Below are 26,925 nucleotides of genomic sequence, written 5' to 3'. Positions count from 1 at the left end.
GCCACCGCGTGCCCCACACACCGTGTCCTTGCGCTAGTAGCTAGAATAACTCCGTGTATTAGGCCTTTGGTCACTCACTAGTGTCCTCAAAGAGTTACGCCTAAGGTGGGATCAGCGCCTGTTGACCGGTGTTGGTGCACTTAACGTAAATACCTTCCGGTCACGGCGGTGACCGGTAATGCTTCGAAAAGAATAAGCCGAATCCTTGCTTGTCTTTGATGTCCGCAGTGCAGCTGTCTGGTCCCAAGCAGCTCACCAGCAAACCTGCTCCGCACGCTTGTCCCTAACTGTCTACACAGTAAGGTGACTGATCGCTACCACTATGGGCGTCCATGCAGCACAGCAACCTACTGTGGCTCAGGGGTTTCTCCTAAGGGCCTGCGGGGTAAAGCTAGCCTATGCAGGCAGGTCACGGACCCCCTGCATGCATACACCCTCCTCCTTTACCTTCCAGAACCCCTCTGACTAGCGTGGTCTCTCCCCCACGCTTCCCTTTCCTGCCCCTGTCATCCTAGCCTTCTGATTGGTTCTTCACATCAGGTGACTGCCCAGGAGCTCATGGGAATTGTAGTTTATCCACGGAGCCTCTCTGCCTAATCTGCACAGACACACAGCTCAGCTATTACATCAGCCACTGCCTGTCTGACTCTGCTCTAACACACTGCAACACTGTTGCAGACACTCCACATGCCTCTCACTGAACAGAGGCAGCAGCAACTGAACACACATATGAGGTTCCTACCACATCCTTACATGTGCTATAAACACTTTATTTTATCACTTGATTATTATAATTCACTTTGCGGTGTTTGCGCCTCTTTCTTATCACCATCACGTGTTCACGGTCTCCCAGTGTCAGAATCCCACTGTTTAACCACATAAATAACAAATAAATATATACAAATACACCAAATATATAATCATTTAAATATAATGACATACTACTGTTTCAAATTTTTATATTTATCAAATTATATGTTGTGTTTTCTTTTTATTTGCATCTTGAAATGTATCTTTTGGATAGTATCTATCATCAATAATCACTAATCAAATATTTTATCTTTTCTCATTTGTCTTAAGAATGCTAATGTTTTTAGTGAAATCTTAAGGCATTGATTTTAGTATTGCTATAATCAAAAGGCTGATAGAACCTTTGCATTTTCCTAGAAATAATTTGCTATTTTGTATTTGTACTGATGTTAGACTTGCCAGTTTAATAATCGGATACAGGATCAAATCATTATTTTTAACTGGATAACCATTAACATAGTACAGTAAGATACCGATTTATTTTAGCAAACCTAAGATATGAAAACTGAATGTATTAGATTATTTCAAACAAGCAGCTGTTCTGTACATACTATTGATTGTTTTAAATAAACATGCATATGTATTTATTATGGTTTACACAATATCTCATAATAAATATCATCACGTTACACAGTAATAGCTACCATCTGGTACTATGCAAGAAAAACAGGGATGCGCAAAACTAATAGCAAAACAGTAGCAAAAAACAGGTTCAATAGTAATGACTAAACTTTCCCTGCGGATGGCCCAAATCTCTCACCCAGATAGAAAAAAGTTACACATGCCAGAAAAGGACTTAAAGCGCACAGGAGAGAAAAGACAAAAAACAAAACATAGTCTAATCTGTTTTGGTATAGAAAACCCTGCTAAATAAAGGTCTACACTTACAGAATAAAAGATCAATATGGGCAGTGATCATAAACTCAGATGAAATGGCCCGAGAACCCCTCCTTCAGGTATCAGCTGGGCTCATCTGCCAAACGTTAGTCCATTGAGATCCTCCTGTAATAATGGTCTCCCGAGACAGCACACCACCTCAATGGCTTTTAAACAGGAATATGCATCCAGATAAGAAACCAAAGCAGGATGTACTAACGTACAAAACAATGTAATGAATAAAATAGAAACACATAAAGGATATGTCCACTGGAAAACTCCACACCGGTACCTCTGACACAGAAAAAAGTCCCACGCACCACCAGCTCAACTCCAACACCTTAGCCTGTGTGGTAGATCCCACAGAGTGTACTCCTGCAGCTTGAAAGGAGGAAACGCCCGCGTCCCTCACTGCCTACAGCTTCGCTCACCCCACATAATGCTTCCGCGTCACGTGATGAGTGTACCTCGCATCTCGCAAGATGTGCCCCTGAAGAAGCAGAACGCGAAACTAGTAGGGCAGAGGAGTCTGGTGTGTATGGTGTGTACTGTGGAGGAAGGAAACACACCAAGAAGGTACTTTTGGAAATTATGCACTAAAGTCTCGCGAGACGCGAGGTACACTCATCACGTGATGCGGAAGCATTGTGTGGGGTGCACGGAGCTGCATGCAGTGAGGGATGCGGGCGTTTCCTCCTTTCAAGCTGCAGGAGTATACTCCGTGGGATCTACCACACAGGCTAAGGTGTCGGAGTTGAGCTGGTGGTACGTGGGACTTTTTCTGTGTCAGAGGTACCGTGTGGAGTACTGCGGTGGACATATCCTGGTTTGGTTCCTTATCCGCCATTGAGGCGGTGTGCTGTCTCGGGAGACCATAATTACAGGAGGACCTCATTGAAGTAATACGTTTGGCAGATGAGCCCAACTGATACCTGAAGGAGGGGTTCTCGAGCCATTTCATCTGAGTTTATGATCACTGCCCATATTGATCTTTTATTCTGTAAGTGTACATTTTTATTTAGCAGGGTTTTCTATACCAAAACAGATTACACTATGTTTTGTTTTTTGTCTTTTCTCTCCTGTGCGCTTTAGGTCATTTTCTGGCGTGTGTGACCATCTGGTACTAAACAGTTTTGTAATACAGAAATCTTTAAACAGTGCAAATATTTTGTTGTAGGAGTAATATATGTGTAGTTATAACTAAAATAGTATTATGTATTAATATATAATTATAAAATATGCTTAATAAAATGTTTTCCGTGTGTTGGTTTCTGAGTTTGATAGAAAAAAATTTCTTTAGCTTCTGTAATTTATTTTCAAAGGAACACACATTTTGCTTTCAAAATTTGGGTGAACATTTAAAAACTTAGAACCTTTTCCAAAATGTAGCTTTTTATTTTTCTAAGAGTTCATGAAAAGCTCACAAGGTACTTCAATTTTATTTATCTTCTTGTGAGGTTTTACTCAAACTTCAAAAACAACTTACAGTTCACAACGTTTGTATTTTGAAACTGCAAACAGGTCCATCCATAAATCGAAAGAACCTGAAAGTACATATTTAATTGAGTATTCACTGCTCCAACATGTTTATTTGTATGTATGTATGTGCGTATGTCTTTATTTGTATAGCGCCATTAATGTACATACTGTAGTGCTTCACAGCAGTAATAGTTACAATCATATAAATAATAAGATATAAATAACACAAAGGGAAGAAATGCTTCAGACTTAAAAGTAACATTTAGGAAAAGGAGTCCCTGCTCCGAAGAGCTTACAATCTAATCGATTTAATATTCAAGGACTTACAGTACAGTACTGACACACAATTTATAACTGATAACTACAGATTTAGTCAAACCTAATGTTCACAGTGTTGGGGGAAGCAGTGGAATCCTTAAAGTGGTATCTCCGGCAGGGGGAAATCTCTCTGAGAAAGGCCCCTTTTGTGTCCTCTGAAGGAAGACATGGCTACAGAGGCGGCACATTTTATTTGAGTGCGGCTAGCTCCGCAAGCCTGGGGATGCCCCGGCATGCTAGCCGCACTCCCTCGGCGTGCCGCGCGTCATCGACGCGCGGTCACGTGTCATCGACGCGCGGTCACGCGTCATCGGGTGCCTGCACCCCCTGCATGCGCGTCCAGGGCTCCCCGAGGGAGCCCTGGTGTCCCGCGATGTGGGGGACGGCGGCAGGGGGTTCCGGGGGACCCGGCGGACACGGCGAGCGGAGGGAGAAAGCCCCGATCGGAGGGCGCTCCTCCGCGGCTTCGGCGCGCGCCAGGCACATCCCGGCGCGCGCCTGGTTACTGCTGCGGCCGAGACCGGACAAATGCTCAAATAAACTCGGCCGCAGCAGTATTACTGTTCCTGGAGTCACTGCAATTTGCTATTTATGTCGCGGCTCCAGGGTACGTAAGTCTGGCTACATCTGTAACAGCTGTAAAACTTCTTAGAGGTGCTTACCCAAGATGGTCACTCTACGCAAAATGTATTGCCAACCACAAGCATATGCACAAAATGAAATCCTTTTACAATGGTGGTGTTCTGAAGCACACTAAGGGGCCTATTCACTAAAGTTCGATAAAATCAGTGCATTGCCGAACGATTTCGCATTTATTTATGGTGCACTAAAACATATTGGTAAAAATGGTATTCAGTAAGAAAAAATCCAAGTTTTTTTAAGTTCAATAAAAAAATGTTATTGCGCTATAATCCTGGTGAGCGGCAACTGATAGTTTAAACAGCAGCCAGGAAGAGATGCATGGAGATGCTGCATCTCCATGAAATGCTCTTTCAGGCGATTGTGCAGTTCCAATATTCATTTTAAAACTAGTGTGTGGGAGCAGGGGGTCTCCTGAGTGGAACCGCATTGATTTCAGCCATGGGGACGCCCTACTGTATCATCTGTGCATTTAAATCTCCCAATCACATGATCGGGGCTTTAAATTCTGCAGGGAGATACCGGCACCCCATAATGAGGCCTTTATCTCAGGAAGTAGGGGGTCCTCGAGGCTGAAATCAATGCGGTTCAGCTCAGAAGACCCCCCTGCTCCCACACACTAGTTTTGAAATTAATATTGAAACTGTATGATCGGCTGTAATAGCCGTGCATGGAGATGCAACAAAAGTGAGTGATGTTGCATCCTTTCCAAAAATGAACTCTGTCAAATGGTTTACTCCAACCAGTAAGATTGGGGATATACCAGATGATGACTCACATGGTATGTCTCACAATCCGATTGGCCGGAGTAACATGGGATGGCAGCCATCTTGTTTTTGGTGTCATCATCTTAAAGGGGATAAGCACAGCCATCCTGATTGACTGCCTTCCCTCACTTTACATGATGTCACATCTGTTACACAAAAAGAGATTCTGTCACATGGTACACCATCCAATAGGACTGGAGGTGTGTCATTTGACAGTAAATGTGATGTCACAACCCATATATAAGGCATGGCTCATCTTATTTTGACCTGAAGAAGATGACAGGAACAAATCTCCCCCATGGATTACATGTACAGAAGAAATAAGAGGAGAAGAACAGAAGAAAAGAAGTAGCAACATAACCGAAGCTAATGATCATTGTGTCGCTTTTGGTGAGCTTCCTCATCTGGGAATCGGAGGGAGAATACATCTAAAAGGTAAGAAAAACCATTGAATGTACAGACGAGCCAACGAGTATTCTAAAATTTCCCTTAAACTTGCCTTAAACTAGCCAGAAACATGCTGGGTAGATGCTGGGTACATTTCAGTGACATTTCTGCAGAGGCTAATGGCCCATAGGATTAACACAGCAGGGGTCCATGGCAGTCCCATTCAGTTTGAATGGGACTGCCAGGGACCCCCGCTGTTAATCCGATGGGCCATTAGTCTCTGCAGAAATGTCACTGAAATGTTGCAGCATGTACCCAGCATGTACCCAGAATGTACATGGGTCATTTTGGTAATTGCCACTGATTTGTTCTAGAATAACCGTCAGCACTACAGTAACACTCCTTCCCTCCTCCTCAGGGAGATAGGTGCGTTATGGGTGTTATGGTGCTACCTGTTAGAATTACAGGAGGCCTAAGCTTCCGTGCATGAAGAGCCTGGGGTGGCTGGTGCAGTGCCTCCACCCGTGAGGTCCTCACATTGGCAGGATAGCCCCTCACGGGAACCGGTATAACTATTTGGTATACCTCCAATAATCACAAAAGGTATGTACAACCTATTTACTATGGTCCCATAGCCTTAGCAAAAAAGTATACACACAATCACAGTATACGTCCCCCAAAGTTCTGAGGGTGCCCTGGGCACCTAAACCCAATGGTCCGTATGAACCGTCCAACCCAGATATATGTGAGGGCAGTGCTAGCCTCCCGGTGTGGTGTTGGTGCACCTGGGTACCTTCCTGGGTAATGAACTATAGAGAGAGACCCCTGCTACTGCTAACTAATGGTAAGATGAGATGTAGTTAAGTGCAGGTGCTAATGGGGCATAGTTAGATAATGAACTGGAGAGATAAGAACCCCACTAAAGCACTCATGCACTATGTTGAGATGATTGGTCAATTAAAAATGTAATTTATTAGAAACATAATAAAACAATGGGATTTAAAATAGAATTAAACAGAATGACAATACGCTGAATTCCCTTGGGATAGTGTGATCCCTGGGTTGGAAGGTATTGTTAGTGTTGCTTGAATACACTAGCCGCAAGCGACCTTAAATCAGGAAGCCTTGGGGAAAGCTTATATAAGGGATTTAATGCAATCCTTATATGTAGTGCCAGGTATACTAGTTGTGCAAGTGGTGCATTAGTGTTGAAATGACACTGCATATGGCTGGTTAATTCATACAGCTTTATATTAGCAGTAAAGCGTCAAGATTGATTGAGACGTCCACTCCTGGGAAGATTGGCAACTGTCTTGAATGTTTTCCACTTTTGAATAATCTTTCTCACTGTAAAATGATGGACTTTAAATTGTTTGGAAATGTCCTTATAACCCTTCCCAGATTTATGGGCAGCAAAAATTGCTTCTCTAAGATCATTGCTGATGTCTTTTCTCCTTGGCATTGTGTTAACACACACCTGAATGCTCCAGACCAGCAAACTGCTAAAACTTCAGCTTTTATAGAGGTGGTCACTCTTGCTGATGATCAATTAATCAAGGGCATTTGATTAGCAGCACCTGTCTGTTACTTACCATCTTTATTCTTATGGAAGCAGTAAGGGTGTACTTAGTTTTTCACACATAGCTTCTCCATTTTGGTTTTATTTTTGTTAAATAAATCATGACACGGTGTAATATGTCATGTGTTGTTGTTCATCTGAGGTTGTATTTACCTAATTTTAAGACCGGCTAAGGAACAGATGATTGTTATTTTGTCCTGATATGTAAAACCATAGAATTCAAAGAGGGAGTACTTTGTTTTTCACACAACGATATGTATATATGTATATATATATATATATATATATATATATATATATATATATATATATATATATATATATATATATATTGTAAGTTTTAAACATTTTGTACATAGATTGGTTAAGACAGATTTAAACTAACTTGTCTTTAACTATATTGTCTGATAATTTTATTTAAAAAAATATATATATAACGTATATATATATATATTAATGTTTTTACATGATATTCTATCACCTATTTCAGGTTGGGTTAGCTTATCTTGACTATATATATATATATATATATATATATATATATATATATATATATATATATATATATATATATATATATATATATATATATATATATATATATATATATATATATATATATAGTCAAGATAAGCTAACCCAACCTGAAATAGGTGATAGAATATCATGTAAAAACATTAATATATATATATATATATATATACGTTATATATATATTTTTTAAAATAAAATTATCAGACAATATAGTTAAAGACAAGTTAGTTTAAATCTGTCTTAACCAATCTATGTACAAAATGTTTAAAACTTACAATTGTTGACATTTGTATACACTAAGAGGAACAATCAATGTCAGCATGTATACAAAATACATACATATTCAGATCCTTAAAGCTAAAAAAAATAAAATAAATACGGATGCAGCGGCCATTATCCAATCATTTATCCAATCCACGTGGGACCTAAACAAAGCAGAGGGATACCGGCATCCTATACCAGGGCCTGTATAACAAAAACTATAAATTAAAAAAAATGTAAGCATCTTCATTACCATAGCGGCTAGCCGCTAAGGCAATGAAGGGTTTAGGCACAATACTTTTTGGGGGGCAGAGAGGGTGAGTGAAGTGGGTACTTGGCACTTCACTCAACCCCTCTACCCCCAATAAACATAAAATATGTACTAGCCATCCACTAATACAAAACCCACCCCCTGTGTCCTCACATTTTTTTTTCTGCACATGACTGATACCAGAGGTCGGCGGGGGTCCTCGGGTGGTCTTTATTTTTCAGGAATTGCAGTGTTGTTTTATTTTATGCATGTTTTTATTTTTTGCAGGTGCATCATTGCATGGCATAGTGGCATCACATGCCCACCATGCCAGTCTATTATTTTGTGTATCATTTTTAAGATTAAAATTGAATGTGTTTTTTATTAGTGGCTTTTTTTGAAGATTGGCATGATGCATGTTGCCTGGCATAGTGGCAGCTCATGCCCACTGGACATGGGAGTGCCACCATGCCAGTCAATTTTTTTTAAAGTTGCCATTGCTGTTGATGCCCACAGAGAACAAGAATGGTCATGAGGATGAGGACAGCTTTCATCCTGGCAGGGGTAAGTGCCAGTTTAATTTACTTTATGCTGCTGATATATGTTTTATTTTAAATGGGTAAATGCACTATTATCCTTATCTGGATAATAGTAAGTTTGGCCATCACTGTACTGTATGTATTGAGGGTGGGTGAATTTATTTGAATGTATTGCATTTTTTTATGCACTGAATTGATACCGCAGGCCAGCGGGTCCCCCGGACATGCATGGGGACCACTCGAGGACCCCTGTCGGCCTCTGGTATCAATCCTGTGCAGAAAAAAAATGTTTTTATGTGGGGACACAGGGGGTGGGTGGGTTGTGTATTAGTGGGTGGGTTGTGCATATTGTAATATTTATTGGGGGTAGTGGGGGTGAGTAAAGGGCCAAGTACCCCCTTCACTCACCCCCTCTGCCCCCAATAAATCTGCTATAGTATTGTGCCTTAACACCTTTATTGCCTTAGCGGCTAGCCACTAAGGTAATGCAGCTGCTTACATTTTATTTTTATTTATAGTTGTTAGAGATAGGAGGGGAACCCCTGCTGCAGCCTTAGTTAAATGATAATATGAACGGTGCTTTGGGTGTAAACTGTAGTGGACATAGGAGAGAAGGAACCCAATATAGCACTCAGGTTCACACTCTGGAGATAAGTGAATGAATAAAAAACATAATCTTTATTAAACAGCATATATAAAATAGTTGTCCAACGACGTACTGAAGGTGAATTTGTTTTAATTAAAGAGACAGATCACCCACTGTTTTGTTATATTTTTGGACAAATAAAACCACCAGCATATTATTTCACCGGATGAATTATCTGCCTCCTCATTAACCACGGTCATCCTACCACAGAGTGTTTGTGAGCAGGGGGTCTCCTGAGTTGAACAAAGTTGATTTCAGCCTTGGGGACCCCTTACTTCCAAGATACAGGCCCAAGTATGGGGTGCCGGTATCCTTCTGCTTTATTTAAAACCCACGTGGATTTTAACATGGTGGGGATACTGGTACCCCATACTGGGCCTGTATCTCAGGAAGTAGGGGATCCCAGAGACTGAAATCCACTTTGTTCAGCTCAGGAGACCCCTGCTCATGCACACTATTAATTAAAATAAAATGTAAGCAGCTTCATTACCTTAGCAGCTTTCCGCTAAGGTAATTGTTTTTATCTTGGGGTGGGGGGTCTTTGATACTAGTATGAATGAGCAGGGGGTCTCCTGAGCTGAACTAAGTTGATTTCAGCCTCGGGGACCCCTTACTTTCTGAGATACAGGCCCTGTTATGGGGTGCCGGTATCCCTCTACTTTTTTTTAGATCCCATTGTAACGTGACCCACAGGATTTTAATATGGCGGGGATACCTGCATCCCATAAAGGGGCCTTTATCTCAGGAAGTAGGGGGTTCCCCGAACCTGAAATGAATGCGGTTCAGCTCCGGAGACCCCTTGTTACATTACTGTAATGTTTAAAATTAAATAAAAACCCTGCGGTCACCTGTGAGAGGCGTGCAGTTAGAGTGACGGATTCAGCCTCTAACAGGCAGGCAGACACTGCTGTGTTAATTTTATGGGCCATTCGTCTGCCGAGGGAAATCTCGGTGAAATCTCGAAAACCATTTCGAGAAATGATCGGGTAATGGCAACTGCATCTGTATATAAATATACTGTATAGAGAATAAATATAAAAAATTCTTCTTAATGACCGTGTAGAATTAAAGTTACAGTATATCCTGAATTTTCTAAAAAAAAAAAAAAAACATATTGTAAAAATATAAAAATTCAAATAAAACCAATTTAAGCATCAGCTAAAATGTAAGAGATATCAAGAAGACAGAAAAAAAGATGTTAGATACAGTATATATATATTAAATTCACAGGAGACAATGAAGATTCATTACTGTACATATTGATAACTAAAAATTGCTATATGAGAGGGAGTGGCTCAGTGAGTAAAGACACTGACTAGCACTGAGAGTTTGAAGCAGGCGAGCCTGGTTCAATTCCCACTATCGGCTCCTTGTGACCTTGGGCAAGTCACTTTATCTCCCTGTGCCTCAGGCACCAAAAACATAGATTGTAAGCTTCACGGGGCAGGGATCTGTGACTACAAAATGTCTCTGTAAAGCACTACGTAAAACTAGCAGCGCTATACAAGAACATGCTACTACTACTATTATTATTATCACCAAAAATTAGGAAAAATATATCTTATAGCATGCAGTACCATTGCACTGCAAGATATAGGTACATTTATATCTTATGCGATAACCAAAAGCTCAACTAGTAAAAATTGTCCTAATATTTTAGTCAAAAATATATAAATATCGAAACGGGATGAACTAATGATTATTAGCAAATTATTTATCACCTACCTGTAGTTGAAACTGGCATCGGCCATGTCTTTCCTATGTATATACTTACCATAAAATAGGTGATAAAATAATTATTAAAATATATTACCGCATATTAACCCCTTAGTAACCCACGGGTTAACTAGTCATGGGTTTCCATGACCAGCAGACCATTAAGGCTACAAAAGGGTTAATATATGCATACAAGTACACTACTTAACCCGTTAGCCACCTCAGTGGCTAGTAAAGCATTGCTATGCATTGCTTTAGTAACCACTAAGGTAATTGAGGGGTTAACGTGACCTGTCAACACCCTTGGAAGGCTTAACCACCCTCCTTGGGGAAAGTATTGCAATCTCCCACCCCCTACCCCTGGCACCACACTAGACTAATGCCCACAATCCGTATTAGCCAAATGTGGCTAATAGTGATTTTGGGCATTAAGTATAATAAATATACATGTACGCAGTAATGAAAGCAAAAAATTACATTTATTCAAATACATTTATAATTCCCCGTTATAACTTAGCGGCAAACCACTATGGTAATGAAGGGGTTAACCAGTTATGTGGGCCCCCCATAGGCCTAATCCCAATCTCTTGGGAAACTACCCCCACCCCACCACCCACAACCTTCCTAGACTATTGCCCAGTATCTCTATTAGCCAAAGTGGCTTATAGTTGTTTTTTTGCACAATATAAAAACATGTTTAAACAATAATTTAATAAAATGAGAAATTTCATTTTAAACTAAAAACCATTGAATAGCACTGTGAAAAACTAGGCCTTCTGGATGGGGGCCCAGGTTTCCACATTTGTAATAAATGGTAACCTGGAATTAAAAAAAAAAATTAATAAAAAATTACACTAACACCCTTCATTACATTGTTGGCAAGATTATATGGTAATGAAGGTGTTAATCCTTCCCACAACCCAGTAGGTCTAACCACCCTCTGTAGGGTAACTAGCCCCATCACCCCTCCTCCCCCCCCCCTCTTCCCACAGTAATGGGCAATAGCCCTATTATGCAAATGTGCCTTATAGGACTTTTGCACATTGAAAAGCATACAAATTAAACATTAAAGAAAAGACAGTACAATATATAATAACGTAAAAAATACTAAGCAATTAAATCCATTGATTGGCACAGTGCCTACCTATGCCCTCAAAGGGGGCCTAGATAAACCTATTGCAATCAAAATACATCCTAAATAAATCTTACTTGCCATTGCCGGGATGAATGCTTTAATCCTCCTCCTCTGACACCTAATTTTACCATCACATGGTACATCCAGCAATTCTATTGGTGCATGTTCCATGTGATCAGCTATCAAGGTTGGTTGAGAATGACCTCTCAACCAACCTTGATGACATCAAATGGTACAACTATTAATAGAATTGGTGGCTGTGCCATGTGATGATTGCTCTTTTGGGGTTATGTGATGTCATCTTAAAGTAAGGGAATCACATTCTAAAAAGGAATGTGATTCCCTCCCTTAAAGGTGACATCATAGCTCCCAATAATAGTGCATTCCTCACATGGTAAATCCACCAATTCCCAGTTATCCTGCTGTTTGGATATAAATCAGCAAAGGAACTGTTAAAAGGATTTGTTTGTCCTTTCTGTTAGGCCATTAGACTGTGAATGGTAAGATGAGGAAAAATAGAGAGATATTCCCATTCTGCTACAGAAATCTCTCCAAAACTTGGAAACAAAATGTGATCCCAAGTTAGAGATTCTCTGAGGGTACTCCGTACAAGTGGAGGATTTCTCTGGTTAAAATTCCTGAGATTTCCGAGGTGGAGGGTAATTTTTTCGGGAGAATGAAATGGACCTGCTTAATAAAACAATCTACCACTAATGGGATGACTGTCATATCTTGAGAGTGTGTTAAGCTCACAAATAAAGTCCATTACCAAGTGGTTCCAGGGCCTGTCAGAGATTGGTAGTGGTAGGTGAAGGCCACAGGGAAGATCTCTGGGCACCTTGGTTTGTATGTATGTATGTATGCTTTATTTATATAGTGCCATTAATAGCACTTTACAGCAGTACTACACGTTACAATCATGTAAGTAACACATAATTGGAAGAAGTGCTTAACAATTAACATTTAGGAAAATAAGACCCACAGTCTTATAATTAGCTTACAGTCTAATTGGTAGGTAGGAAGAATGTAGAGACAGTAGGAGTGCGTTCTGGTAAGTGTGTCTGCAAGGGGCCAAGGTTTATATATGAGGTGCAAAGTATCAGCAGAGATACTCATATGCTTCATTAAACAGGTGTGTTTTAAGGTGGGTAGAGAAGGTGCTAGTCGTATATTGAGTGGAAGGGCATTCCAGAGGTGTGGGGCAGTCAGTGAGAATGGTTTAAGGTGGGAGGGGGCTTTAGAAACAAAAGGGGTAGAGAGAAGACATTCATGAGCAGAATGCAACAGTTGGGATTGTGTATAGTGCTACATTAGAGCTGAGATGTAAGGAGGAGCAGAAGAATGTAAAGCTTTAAAAGTGAGGAGGAGAATTGAGTGTGTGATACAGGATTTGATAGGAAGACAGAAGAGGGGGTTTGAGCACTCAAGTGGCCACAAAATCTTTGACATCACTGAGAATCTTCATCCACCAGAATGTACATGATAAATATTCTGACATTTTCTTCTTGCCAGGATGGCCAATGAATTTGGACTGATGTCCCCAACTTACAGTAGAACATCTTTGCAGAGGCAGCGGGGTGTGTGGGCTTGAGCAGGAACAAGGCTTAAAGAATTTTCTTAAATGAAGAGATTAAACCGAGGAGATGAGGCAGGCAGGGGGCATGATGGGAGTTTATTAGTCTCTTACTGTAGGTCTCTTCTGTAGAGAATTGTCTGGACAAGGAGTCAGCCTTAGTATTCTTTGAGCCTTGATGAATAGAGATGATAAAATTGAACCGAATGAAGCACAACCCCCTCTGGTTTGGCGTGTCCCAGGTCTCCGAGCTCCTTTGATGTATTCCAGGTGTTTGTAGTCGGTGAGAATTATTATTGATGAACCAGTTCCTTCTAAATGATGGTGCCATTCTGCGAGTGCCATTTTGATTGCGTGGAGGTCTCGGTTCCTGATGTCGTAATTGCTCTTCGCAGTATAAAATTTGTTAGTAAAGAAGGTGCAGAGGTATAATCTTTCTTAAAAGTCTTCACATTAAGAGAGAACAGCTCCCAACCTCCCCCACATCGAAGTGATCGACCTTAAGGAGAAAATACATGACAGGATTGTAATGAATCAGGATAGGTGCCATAGAAAAGGCTGTTATGAGCCACTTGAAAGCTACTAGGGCTTTGGGAGTCAGTTTGGAGGAAACAGCTCTATTGCTGGTCAGCATATACACTACCGACCAACTTTATTCTTACTTGGCTAGCTCCGCGAATTTCGGAGTATCCCGGTTATCTGCGGTTTTGTGTCGTTTTCTCCCGGGGTATATAGCGTTATATCGCGCCCGTGATTTAAGCATTTTATTCCCCCTGGCTGCAATACTGCAATGCCGTGTAAAAACACATGGGGGCGTTTGCGAGCTGTTGTCTTTGAAGCCGAGAAATTCATGAATTTTAATGCAGTATATACTGTATATATACAGTATATACTGTATAACAACAACCCCTATAACCCCTAACATACACATACAATACTGTATATGCACATCAATGATACTATAGGCCGTCCCCTGGAGAGATGTGTTTGCAGCAGAGAGAGAACCGCTGCTCTCTCTGCGCAAACATCGGCACATTAAAAATTATTTAAAATACATTTTTATTCATAGTGTAGATGTGCAGGGGGTCTCCGGAGCTGAACCGCGTTGGTTTCAGGTCCGGGGACCCCCTGCTCCCCGAGATACAGCCCCCTTTATGAGGTGCCGTTATCCCTCTGCATTTAAAGGTCCCGATCACGTGACCGCGACATGTAAACAAAGCAGAGGGATACCGGCACCCCCTAAAGGGGCCTGTATCTCAGGGAGTAGGGGGTCCCCGGACTTAAAACAAAAACGTTTCTGCTCCAGAGACCCTCTGCACATGTATAGTATAAATAAAACACATATATAAATCAACACTCGTTCCTTACCTTAGCGGCTATGTGCTATGGTAACGAAGCAGCATTTCTGTATATTAATAATATTGTACAGTGAGCAGGGGGTTCCCTGAGCCAGAAATTAATGCTCAGGGAACCCCCTGCTCCTGCACAATATTATTAAAATACAGAAATGCTGCTTCATTACCATAGCTGATAGCCGCTAAGGCAATGAAGGGGTTAACCCACCGTGCCCGCTTTATTGTGGGTAGCGGGGGTGGGTGAAGGGGGTATTTGGCCCTTGGTGGGAGTTTAGGACTTGCGGGGTGTTGTGGGTGCACTAAACCCCTTCACGGCCATAGCAGTTAATACCGCTACGGTCATGAAGGGGTTAAACCCTCCCGCTACCCCCCCGCAAGCCCTAAACAACCACCGTTGGGGCTAATACCCCCTTCACCCACCCCCACTACCACAATAAAAAAAATTCACACACAGCAGCAGCACAATTAATAAATAAATCTAAATAAATAAATAAATAAATGAATATAAATAAATACATTTAAAATACATTTTTATTCATAGTGTAGATATGCAGAGGGTCTCCGGAGCTGAACTGCTTTGGTTTTAGGTCTGGGGACCCCCTGCTCCCCGAGATACAGGCCCCATTAGGGGGTGCCGGTATCCCTCTGCTTGGTTTACAGGCCGCGGTCACGTGATCGGGACCTTAAAATGCTTAGGGATACCGGCACCTCATAAAGGGGGCTGTATCTCGGGAGCAGGGGGTCCCCGGACCTGAAACCAATGCGGTTCAGCTCCGGAGACCCCCTGCACATCTACACTATGAATAAAAATGTATTTTAAATGTATTTATTTATATTCATTTATTTATTTATTTATTTAGATTTATTTATTTATTTTTTGGGCGGCTGCTGTGTGTGAGTTTTTTTTATTGTGGGTAGCGGGAGTGGGTGAAGGGGGTATTAGCCCCAACCGTGGTTGTTTAGGGCTTGCGGGGGGGTAGCGGGAGGGGTTAACCCCTTCATGACCGTAGCGGTATTAACTGCTATGGCCGTGAAGGGGTTTAGTGCACCCACAACCCCCCCGCAAGTCCTAAACTCACACCAAGGGCCAAATACCCCCTTCACCCACCCCCGCTACCCACAATAAAGCGGGCACGGTGGGTTAACCCCTTCATTGCCTTAGCGGCTATCAGCTATGGTAATGAAGCAGCATTTCTGTATTTTAATAATATTGTGTAGGAGCAGGGGGTTCCCTGAGCATTAATTTCTGGCTCAGGGAACCCCCTGCTCACTGTACAATATTATTAATATACAGAAATGCTGCTTCGTTATCATAGCACATAGCCGCTACGGTAAGGAACGAGTGTTTATTTATATATGTGTTTTATTTATACTATACATGTGCAGAGGGTCTCCGGAGCAGAAACGTTTTTGTTTTAAGTCCGGGGACCCCCTGCTCCCCGAGATACAGGCCCCTTTATGGGGTGCCGGTATCCCTCTGCTTTGTTTACATGCCGCGGTCACGTGATCGGGACCTTTAAATGCAGAGGGATACCGGCACCTCATAAAGGGGGCTGTATCTAGGGGAGCAGGGGGTCCCCGGACCTGAAACCAACGCGGTTCATCTCCGGAGACCCCCTGCACATCTACACTATGAATAAAAATGTATTTTAAATAATTTTTAATGTGCCGATGTTTGCGCAGAGAGAGCAGCAGTTCTCTCTCTGCTGCAAACACATCTCGCCCCCGCCGGCCTACAGTATCATTGATGTGCATATACAGTACTGTATGTGTACAGTACTGTATGTTAGGGGTTATAGGGGTTGTTGTTATACAGTATATATATATATATATATATATATGTATATATATATATATATATACTGCATTACAATTCATGAATTTATGCCATCTGGCGGACACGCGAAGCATTTCAGCCTAGTAAATCTTGAACCATTATTAATTAACACATCAACCGTGCGTCAGCCGGGCATGCGCCTGGCTGGGAAGGCAAAAGGAGCCCGGCATGCTTCGGGTGAACAGTGTGGCATTCCAGGAACATGCCAGGTACAAGCCGGTGATTAGTAAGAATAAAGTCTTCCGCAGCAGTACATTTTGGATAAGGTGCCTGTTGTAGTTAGCTATCCCCAATAATTATTGGTTTAAGGACCATAGGTAAAGGCCATTCTAGAACTGCTGTCACCTTGACTTGATACATTTCAAGCCCATTGGAGGAGATTATATAAAAAAGAAAGGCAATTTTCTTATATTCAGATTGACACTTCCCTAACTTGGCATAGAGGTGGTTGTCTCAAAGCCTTTGTAGCATTTGCATGAACTGTGTCTGTTGTTCGATCACAGAGTTGGAGAATATAAGTATATCATTGAAATAAACCATGACAAGATCCAGGAGGTCATGAAAGGTTTCATTAATAAAGTCTTGAAATACTACATTAGCATAGCACAATCCAAAGGGCATGACCATTGGTAGTAGCCTTCCTGTGTATTGAAGTCTGTCTTCCACTTGTCACCTTCGCAGATGAGAATAAGATTGTAAGGCCAGTGTAAGTCCAGTTTGGTAAAAATAGTTGCACCTCACAGGCGCTCAAAAAGTTCAGATGTAAAAGGAAGAGGGTACAGTTTCTTTATGGTGAGTTTGTTAATGCCAAAAAATCAATATATTGCTTTAGGGAGCTATTTTTCTTCTCCACTAAAAAGCATCTGGCTCATGCAGGAGAACAAGACATGTGGATAAAGCCCAATTGATTGTTCTCCTGAAGGTACTCATGTTCAGCGCACAGAAGCAGTGATTAATAATGCGCTCCCACACAGAGTGGTCACAATTAAAAAAGTGATTAAGAATAAAGTGCAAATATACACAGTGAAAGTGAGTCTGACAATATCAATTTATGACATATGTCAAAAGATAAATATATACAGTGCAAACATGTGCAATTGTGAAAAGAAAAATAATAATAAAGTTGCAACCCTGCTCAGAACCACTGGTAGGGACTGTCTCCAAAGGTCCCAAAAGCAAGCAATTCTTCACAAAATCCAGGGGAGAAAAGAAAAATACAAGAACAAATATATAAGTGCAGATGTATGGGTTACAGTCTGGAATGACTATTGAGAGTCTTGGTTCATATAAAGTGCCTACTCACAGGATGTGAATGATACATGCGTGAATCCAAATCAATGGCAAATTCCTGGCTTTGTGATGTATCAGGAGAGATGTCTCAATGCAGGAGAGGATATAGAGAAAAAAGAAGAGTATCCATAGTGCAGATCAATTTATAAAAGTATTTTATGTTTAAAATTATTAGAATCACACTCACAATAGATATGATACAAACAGGCAGGTATCACAGGCATCGTGAGATTAACTGCTCACAGCCTCCATCCCAGTTATGACACCGCTCATCTGGGGTGTCCTCCCCAGCTGGTAGCTGCCTTGCTGGTATCGGTCCCAAACCCTGCCACGTCACTTCCGGTTTCACCGCATCTCTTCCGGTTTTGGTTCACAGCTTAGGAACGCATCTGTGAGTGTCCAGCCTGAAACTTGCTCCAAGTGCCTTACGCACTGAAATATATATGATTTGTTAAGGTGGCTTTGTCAAGGCAGACCAGGCATTTACACCTTTTTACCAGAATCATATTTTGAGCAAAACAGGTAAAGTTAAATAATTGTGATTTATTCACATAAATAGGCATCCACACAGTGGAACACAAACTGCATAAGAAAAGACATACTTACTGGTGAACTGGGATAAAAAAATAGACTTTCCTAGCTGCTGTCCACTCTAAAAAAGAGTTTTACCTTGACCCGGACTTAGCTCCAAACGTCCTGGAACTAAAATCGGCTTGCAATCCTAGCCGTGACCACTACGTTCGTTTTTGAGATCTTGGTCCAAAAAATCTGAACTTAGAAAATATGTATGTCACGGGAGACCAGCACTTTTAACACATTTATACCTGGGGATCATATGATTGAGCAAGAAGATAAAATAAATGTTAATTTATTTCACAAATGAACATACACACAATGTTACACAATTACACTCAAAATACACTTACTGAGATGGGGCCAAACAAATAAAATGTTCTCAAAACGAAATCTTGAAAAACAGAGTCTCTAGGAGCAATTTCCCAGGAGTGGGAGTTGCTCGCCAAATGTCTTGAAACGGTCCGTGGTCAGCAGCGCTACCAGCAACTGCTGTGTACTCTGATGGAGCTGCTTCTTTCATTCGGTTACAGCTGTAATGGCACTTGGAATCCTTGTATCTTACGAAATCTTAGATGTTTCTTACAAAGCTTGATGAAATCTTAGGTGAATCTTATTCCCGATGGACTGCACGAATTCTTATAAAGTTTAAATCCCTATCTCTAACCAGTGCAGCCAATCTCTCCGTGGGAATAAGTTTTCCCACCTATCCTGGAGTTGCCAATACTTTAGAAACCTGGCAGAGGGGCTTCTCATGCTGCTAAGTGCATGCGTGAACCCCACACCTCTGCCTTTAGCATATGAGACCAAACCTCCTGGCTTGGCGATACTCAGTCTGGGCTTGCCACCATTTGTTAAACTGCCCAGACTTTACACTAGGATGGGGGTACTTGAGGATCCCCTCCCCAACTAACACCTTGGGGACACTGAGCCCTTTCAACTCTGGGCTTTTACAGACATAAGGGCACCAAGCCAGTGGGATGTCTTAGAAGTCTGGAGATGCACATTCTTATCTGCTTTAGTGAGTCATTAGACGCATACTAAGTGGGGGCTACAATAAATTAATAATTCCCGGTCCCGGTGGTCTGAATTAAAGCCCAAATGTGCCTAACATGTTTGATACACTTTTTGAGGGAGACTTTCATTCATCAATTTGCATATAAACTTATAAAAAATTATGCCATGGGTGATTTTCATGTTTCTCCCTGAAGAGAGGACTTCCATTCATCCCAGGACGTGGGTACTTGTGCCTAGCCCTCCTACCCAAATGTTCTTCACACCTCTGGCATCCTCTATGGCTTTCATGTCCGATGTCTGAGTTGACTTACGGGTACCAAGTTGGTAGCCCAGTGGCTCACTCAGAACATTGGTTCTGAAAGTCCCAGCTCATTATACCGTGCACAACAGTACATCTTATATTAAACTCATTTTAATAAAAATACTGTTCTATATCTTAAGTCTCTGGGTATGGGGAATAGATTAAAAAGCTACAATTTATTTTCTATTAGCCTATATTCCCTACACGCTATCACATTGACTTAGACTGGACTTTAAAATCGCCTCGCAACTCTATTTATGGTTGAAGAACCCATGAACCCCTACATAGGTTTTTGGTGACCTGGCCAGTAACTGGGTATCCCCCTTAACCTTGGGACCCCTTATAGTTACAGGGACAATTTTCATCCCTTTGCACCATTTTCCTTTCTGGGCTGTGCTGAAGCAGGGAACCCTAGCGTGATTCGTGAAAGCATTTCCAAGGGGAGATATTGCCGGGACAGTGCCTATATGTATCCGGGAATCAAGCATGATTCTCTGGTACATTTTGGGGGTTTACAGCAACTCTGGACCCCGACTACAGTACCTAGACACATTTTGACAACACTTTCTCCGCAAAACACCCTTCAAACTCAAATCTTAGCAATCCCTGCTTGCTGGCATCCATGGAAAGGCAAAAACACACAAAATCTTTATTGTCTCATAATTATACATGATGCAAATACAACGGTTGGGCTCAAGAGCTGACACTCTTGAACCCCAAAACATGGATCAAAGGTAACCAAACGGGCTTAACCTTTATTAGAGAGCCTGATTACCCCCTCACCATCACAGGTTTGGTGTGTGATATTGCATGGGAAGAATCTGTAAAAAAATATTGTAATTAAAAAAAGGTATAAATCCATATGTACATACTCTAGCTTTATTTATTTATTAATGCTATGCCCATTTCGTATAGCATGATTTTGAATAGCAAATCTATGTGGCTTTGTGGTTATAACAAAATTGTACCAAGGAAGATATGTAAAAAGTAACACAAATTGCATAACTATGCAGCAACTTTGAAACAAAAATGCTTTTACAATGGCATGACAAGTTAAGCATTAATTGTCACTGTGCTCAATATGTGTGGCTAAATCTGTAAATTATATGTTACAAGATACAGAGCTAACACTTGACAGAGGGCAGTGGGGATTTCAGCTCAGCATTCTTTTCATTCACAAAACCATTTGTTGTGAACATCTCGATTTAAGCAAACTTGTTCACAGACCTTAAAAAGGTGGAATTGACAAAGTTTGGTAAAGCATACTGAGTTTGCACAACTCTAGTAAAAAAAGATAAATACATTTTAAAGTCCTCCAAAGTGATTTATCATGCAAGATCATCTTTTAAATGTCTATTAAGTTACAGAAAGCATTTACTTAAAGTCTCTTCCATATATTAGAATCTAAAAATAAGATATCAGCGCTAACTTCAATAAACTACCTTTCACTCTAAAAAGTGAGTTTTGAGACAGCTACAGTATCAGGAGAAAGTGGAGAGAGATGATTGGCGAATAATGAGGGGAAGGCATTCCAGATGTGGGAGTTAGTAAGTGAGAGGTTTTAGATATTTCAAGATATTTAAGGTTGACATATAAGGAGGGGCAGAAGAGTGTATAGCCTTAAAAGATAGAAGGGACATTGTTTAAATATTATGGAACTTAATGGGAAGTCAGACGATACATTTCAGCAGGAGAGAAGCAAACACAGATTTAGGAGAGAATAAAGTGATTCTAGAAACAGCATTTTGAATAGTTTGTAAGGGACAAAAATAAGAGTCAGGAAAGTCATACAGTAGAAGGTTATAGTAGTCATAATCTACTGTAATAGTCTTGACCTAATACTGTACATTTATTACAATAGATGTTTGCAATTAAAATATTAGTATTAGGATTTAAAGAAACATTAATGTTTACACTACACAGTTATTTTGTGTTGGATAGTAGCATAATGTAATTGTACCCCTGAAGTTGCCATCCAAAGCAAAAACCTCTTCATACAGTATAAGCTGTATTGGTAAATGTAAAATCATTTGAACAGTTTCCATTTAGTTCCTCAAACTATCCTTGGTCTAATTTTTTTTGGCTCTATTACTTACTAGCATTCACTGCTGACTCTGGATTTTAAATGACACTAAACTAAAAGCAGTTAAGCTCTGTAATTGCTTTCTCCACTCTCATATTCTTCTGGTTCTTTCATACAAAAAGCTATTATCATTTTAATTTGCTGAAGTAGTTTGAATTGTTTTTTTTTCTTTTTTTAAATAGAAACAAAAGAAACTAAAGATCATTTAATCAAAATCTTTTTAATACCATTTTGTAGAAATAACATGTTTTAATGGGAAAAAAACAATAACATTCTAAGTAGAAAAAATTACACAGTTTGATGAAAACTTGCTGCTTTCATTTGAACATATAAATAAGTACAGTATAATTTTCTCAACAAAAGAATTGTTATGTTATAATTTTGAACTAATCCTGTTAACCCTAGGAAAACGTTTAATGAAAAATACAAGATAAAGAAGGTGATTTATCTGTTTCATTTAATTTGTCACATAAAAAAATAATGGCTAAATTAAAAATCTTGGGGGAATAAATAGTAATTTAAAAGGTCTGAGAATGTAAATAAAGTCTTCTTTTTCTGCATGATTTCCAGAAATTAAGTATATTGGAAGCAAGAAAAACAGGTACATTTCATGGTAATTTGAGTATTGATAAAGTCGAAAAGCATGACATAAAAAGAGTAAAATAATACTGTAATGGTACAAAGAAAAAAGTCCAGTGCATGTCAGAAGCTAATGGAAATAAAAAAATAAGTAACAATTTTTCTATGAACCAGTAACACATTGAAGAGATTCGTTATAAACTACAGTGTAACATCAATCCACCCTACAGTACAGTATGTAACTTTTTTTAAGTTCCGGGTTTCCTACAAGAGCAATGGAATGGCTAAATTGTACCTTCTTAATGACAGATACAAGATTAAGTCAATTGCATGTGTTAATATATAGATCGGTGCACAAACTGGGGGGTGTGACCCCTAGGGGGGCGCAAGACTGCTTGCGGGGGGGTGCGCAGTTTACAGAGGCCCCGTGCGCTTCCCGAAGGCACTTAAAGTAAGTGCCGGGGGAGCTGCAGGGCCTATGTAAACCTTTACTTACCTTGGCTCCACACGCGTCGTCAAATGACGCTGAGAGGTCATGTGACAGAGCTGAAGCTGGAGCCGAGGTAAGTGGGGATGAGGGGGGGTGCGCTTGGGTGAGGTAACCACCGGCAGGGGGAGTGCAGGGAAAACAATTTGCACCCCCTGTTACAGTATATAACACAATTGCACACAAGAAGAGATTAGTTTCGAAATTCACCAACACATTGAATTGATAGTAAAGCAAGTAAAAGAACAGAAACAAAGGAATAACTTGTGTTGCAGCAAATCTTTCAAGAGCTACAGTACAGGTACTAAACATGCACTATTCCAAAGAAAAAGAAATGTTATACATTTTTTAATATTCTTGCAGATGTCCTTGATGCAGTATAAATACCTTTCTGTTAATTTCCAAATAGCAAAGTGCAGTATCCTAAAATGATAGCTCTGTAAGTACACTAACTCAAGTGGAACATACTTTGGGCATATCCTTGATAATTTGTTAAAAGCTTTAATAAAAACATTATTATTTACATGTAACGTGTATTCCCCCACCTAATAGCATATAGTGTGTGTGTGCGGGGAACCTAATGTTACCAGGTGTGGTGCGTTACCTGTTAGGCTCACAGGGGGCCTAAGCCTCTGCCACGGGGAGCCTGGGGTACGTATAATAATAGGGGTAACCTCGTACTCGGTGCAGCGCCTCCACCTGCGATGGCTCCCACCAGAGGGGGAGTGGTCCTCGCAGGACAATATATATGTATCACACACACAGCATGTAAAACAACCAATAACTTTACTGTAGCAAACGCACTTATTCATATATATATTAACAGGTGTCCCTCTCTCGAGGAGACACTAACTACTGCGTCTCGCAGGACGCTCCCACCTACACCGGGTGCTCCCACCCCGTGTCCAGTCAGTAACCCCACACAATATGTCCTCCACCCTCAAGTGAGATAAGTATATGTGTGACTGCGCAGCCACTATGTCCTGTGTGAATAGATGGTATAGTTGGTGCACTTGTTGATTACCTGTCGAGCACTCCAGTGCCTGGGCCTGCCAAGGAGCTTCACAAAGGATCCGATGACAGCTGACCACAGGAACTGCCGTCCGGGGCGATCCCACCCGGATGGCTGCTGCAGCGACAGCGAAGGTCTGAGCCCAGACCTCCGGATGGACGCGCAGCATCCGCTGTGTCCCTAGCTGACTCTGGATAATAAGGGGAAGGGTCCCTAACCTGGGGCCTGTCCCTGACACACTCAAGAAACTCGTGACTCAGGGCTATCTGGGGCCTAGGGGGCTGCTGGCCTAGTGCAGGGAGTCACTGATTCCTGCACCCTACCTCCTTCCACTAGCTGCTCCTGACGCTGACTGACTAACGTGCTCAGAGCCCGCAAAATTTATCTAATCTCCTCTGCAGGGAGATGCTGCGGCCCTATTGGCTCCCTGGCGTCATGTGGGGTCCCCTAAGGCTCATGGGACTTGTAGTCCCTAATTGGATCCCTCCTCTTATTGGCCCCTGTTCGCACGCTTGTCCTGTGCATGCGCCAACTTCCGTAGTGGCCACAGTGGTGAGGGAACCCATTGCGCATGCGCAACCACATAGAAGATGGTGGCGTTCTGCCGCCCTGCTTCGGGAGCGCCGGGAGTCCTCGCAACGCGATCGTGGCGCTAGCAAACGGCCGCACGCATCCCCGGCAACCCCATGAAGCAGGATCCTACCGCCCCCACTCTTGCAGCCGGACGATGGGACCGCCATTGGGCTCGGCAGCACCCGCGATCGCCAGTAAGGTGAGGGGGGTGACCGGCAGAGGGGGACCCGGCTACATACATTATTTTAGATTTTATTTATGTTTGTCTTAAACTCTCTAATTCAAATTATGAAAATTGCCACAACAAAAGGGTCAACTTGAATTTAAATAGATGCATAAAAAATGATTTGTTGTTATCAATACTTGTAATGTGATACACTTTATTGCTACATCATAAAGTAAATCTAATAACAAGACAATGCTATGAATTGTTTTCCTAAACCCCTTAGAGATTTGCAACATTTCACAAATTTCACAAATTTCACAAAGCAGATTTTTTTACCCCTTTTTTTCTGAAAATTTGAAAATTTAGCAAAACCTCCCTCATAATTTCCAAGCATTAACCCGTTGAATGCCAGAGCGGCAGTGCCGCATCTCCTCTGATACAATCACAATTGCTCTGTCACTGACGACAGAACAGAAATCCACTTCTTCCATTTCTCTTTCTGTTAGAAATGTATTAGTTTGGTAATTTTAGTTTCCAGAAGCCATTCGGCTTTTATATTGACTTTGATATATTGTAGTTCCTGAGATATAACTGTTCATTGTAATTTCGGTGTTGACGTCACCTCCACGGGACTATATGAATTAAGGAATGTACACATGTGGACTATTACTACCTCTAATGAAACTCTAAAGAAGTAAAATGTGTTAGGCTATGTACATACTGGAAGAGACTCTCCAGTCACCCCAAATTTTAGAAACCTTGTGCCCGTGTAAACGCTGAAGGGCTGAGACCCTACCCTACCGCTGCACTGACGATTCAACCGGAAGTGATGTCAGACGCCAAAACTGGGACTCAAGCATCCACAGGATGGAGAGGACGAACTGGGCAGTTCTATTCTTTTGAGATATTGAACAAATAGAGCTATAACAAGCTCCCAATCCGGTGCTCAAGAGAACTTCTCATATGTATAATTTGTATATATATATCACAAAGATAACAATCAAGTTCCTCTAGTGACAACAGTAGGAGTAATGTACAAACATAGCACAGTCCATATAAATGCGGTCTCCGTGTACATATAACTGACAATGTTTGAGTCCCATAAGCCTGGCTGAGAAAGGGGTGCATAAAGCCCCATACTAACATGACCTAACGCGTCCCCGTCACCCTGTGGCTAAAGTCTCTGATGATCAGAATAACAGCAGCAACTGGCTAAGCATTAAGCACAATAATGTTGATCGCTGAAAGAAACTCACGATACCGCTGGACCATCTCTTGCTGTGCGTGCTCCCAGGCAAAGATAAGGTAAAGTGGAAGGACTTCTGGATGAAGGAAAAATTGCCGATGCACCGCTCATTCAGAAAAAGAGGTACTGGGACATAATGACCAAAAGATTTATTAAATGTTAAAAAAAAAACATACAAGAAAATACTGGCACAAAGACTTACGCTTTTCGCACGCAGGGTGCTTTATCAAAGAGTAACAAGTGATCACAGTGTGTTCTTTGATATAGCACCTCCCTTGAAATCAATCCTGATTGGACCAATCCGGTGAGTATTTAAACACCAGCCAGGTGACGATATGTAAATACCAGGGAGTATACCTTAAGACACACACTGTGCAGGAAAACTTTGTATAATCAGAAACAGAACATTTGTATATATATAAATGTGATGCCTCATGAAGGATACCACTAATAATGAAATAGCAGTGAACAATGAAAAAATAATAGAATAAAAAAGAAAAATATAAACCATCAGACAAAAAACCTGTACACATACAAATTGCTAAAACCAATTCTATGAAGAATTAAAAAAATAAATCAATCATTTGAACAAAGTTTAAACCTAACAGTACTATATTGCAATACATTCATAAATAATTAGATATATTGAGAAATATTTTGAAAAGTATAGTGAAATGCTTATAAGTCAATATTAAGGAGAACAGATTGAAACAGGCATACCCCGGTTAAGGACACTCACTTTAAGTACACTCGCGAGTAAGGACATATCACCAATTAGGCAAACGGCAGCTCGCGCATACGCCTGTCAGCACATCCTGAACAGCAATACCGGATCCCTACCTGTACCGAAGTTGTGCGCAAGCGGGGAGACTATAGAGCCTGTTACAAATGCATTTT

Source organism: Ascaphus truei, chromosome 3, assembly GCF_040206685.1.
Source record: "Ascaphus truei isolate aAscTru1 chromosome 3, aAscTru1.hap1, whole genome shotgun sequence".
Taxonomy (NCBI): Eukaryota; Metazoa; Chordata; class Amphibia; order Anura; family Ascaphidae; genus Ascaphus; species Ascaphus truei.
Note: the sequence above shows the minus strand (reverse complement) of the source record.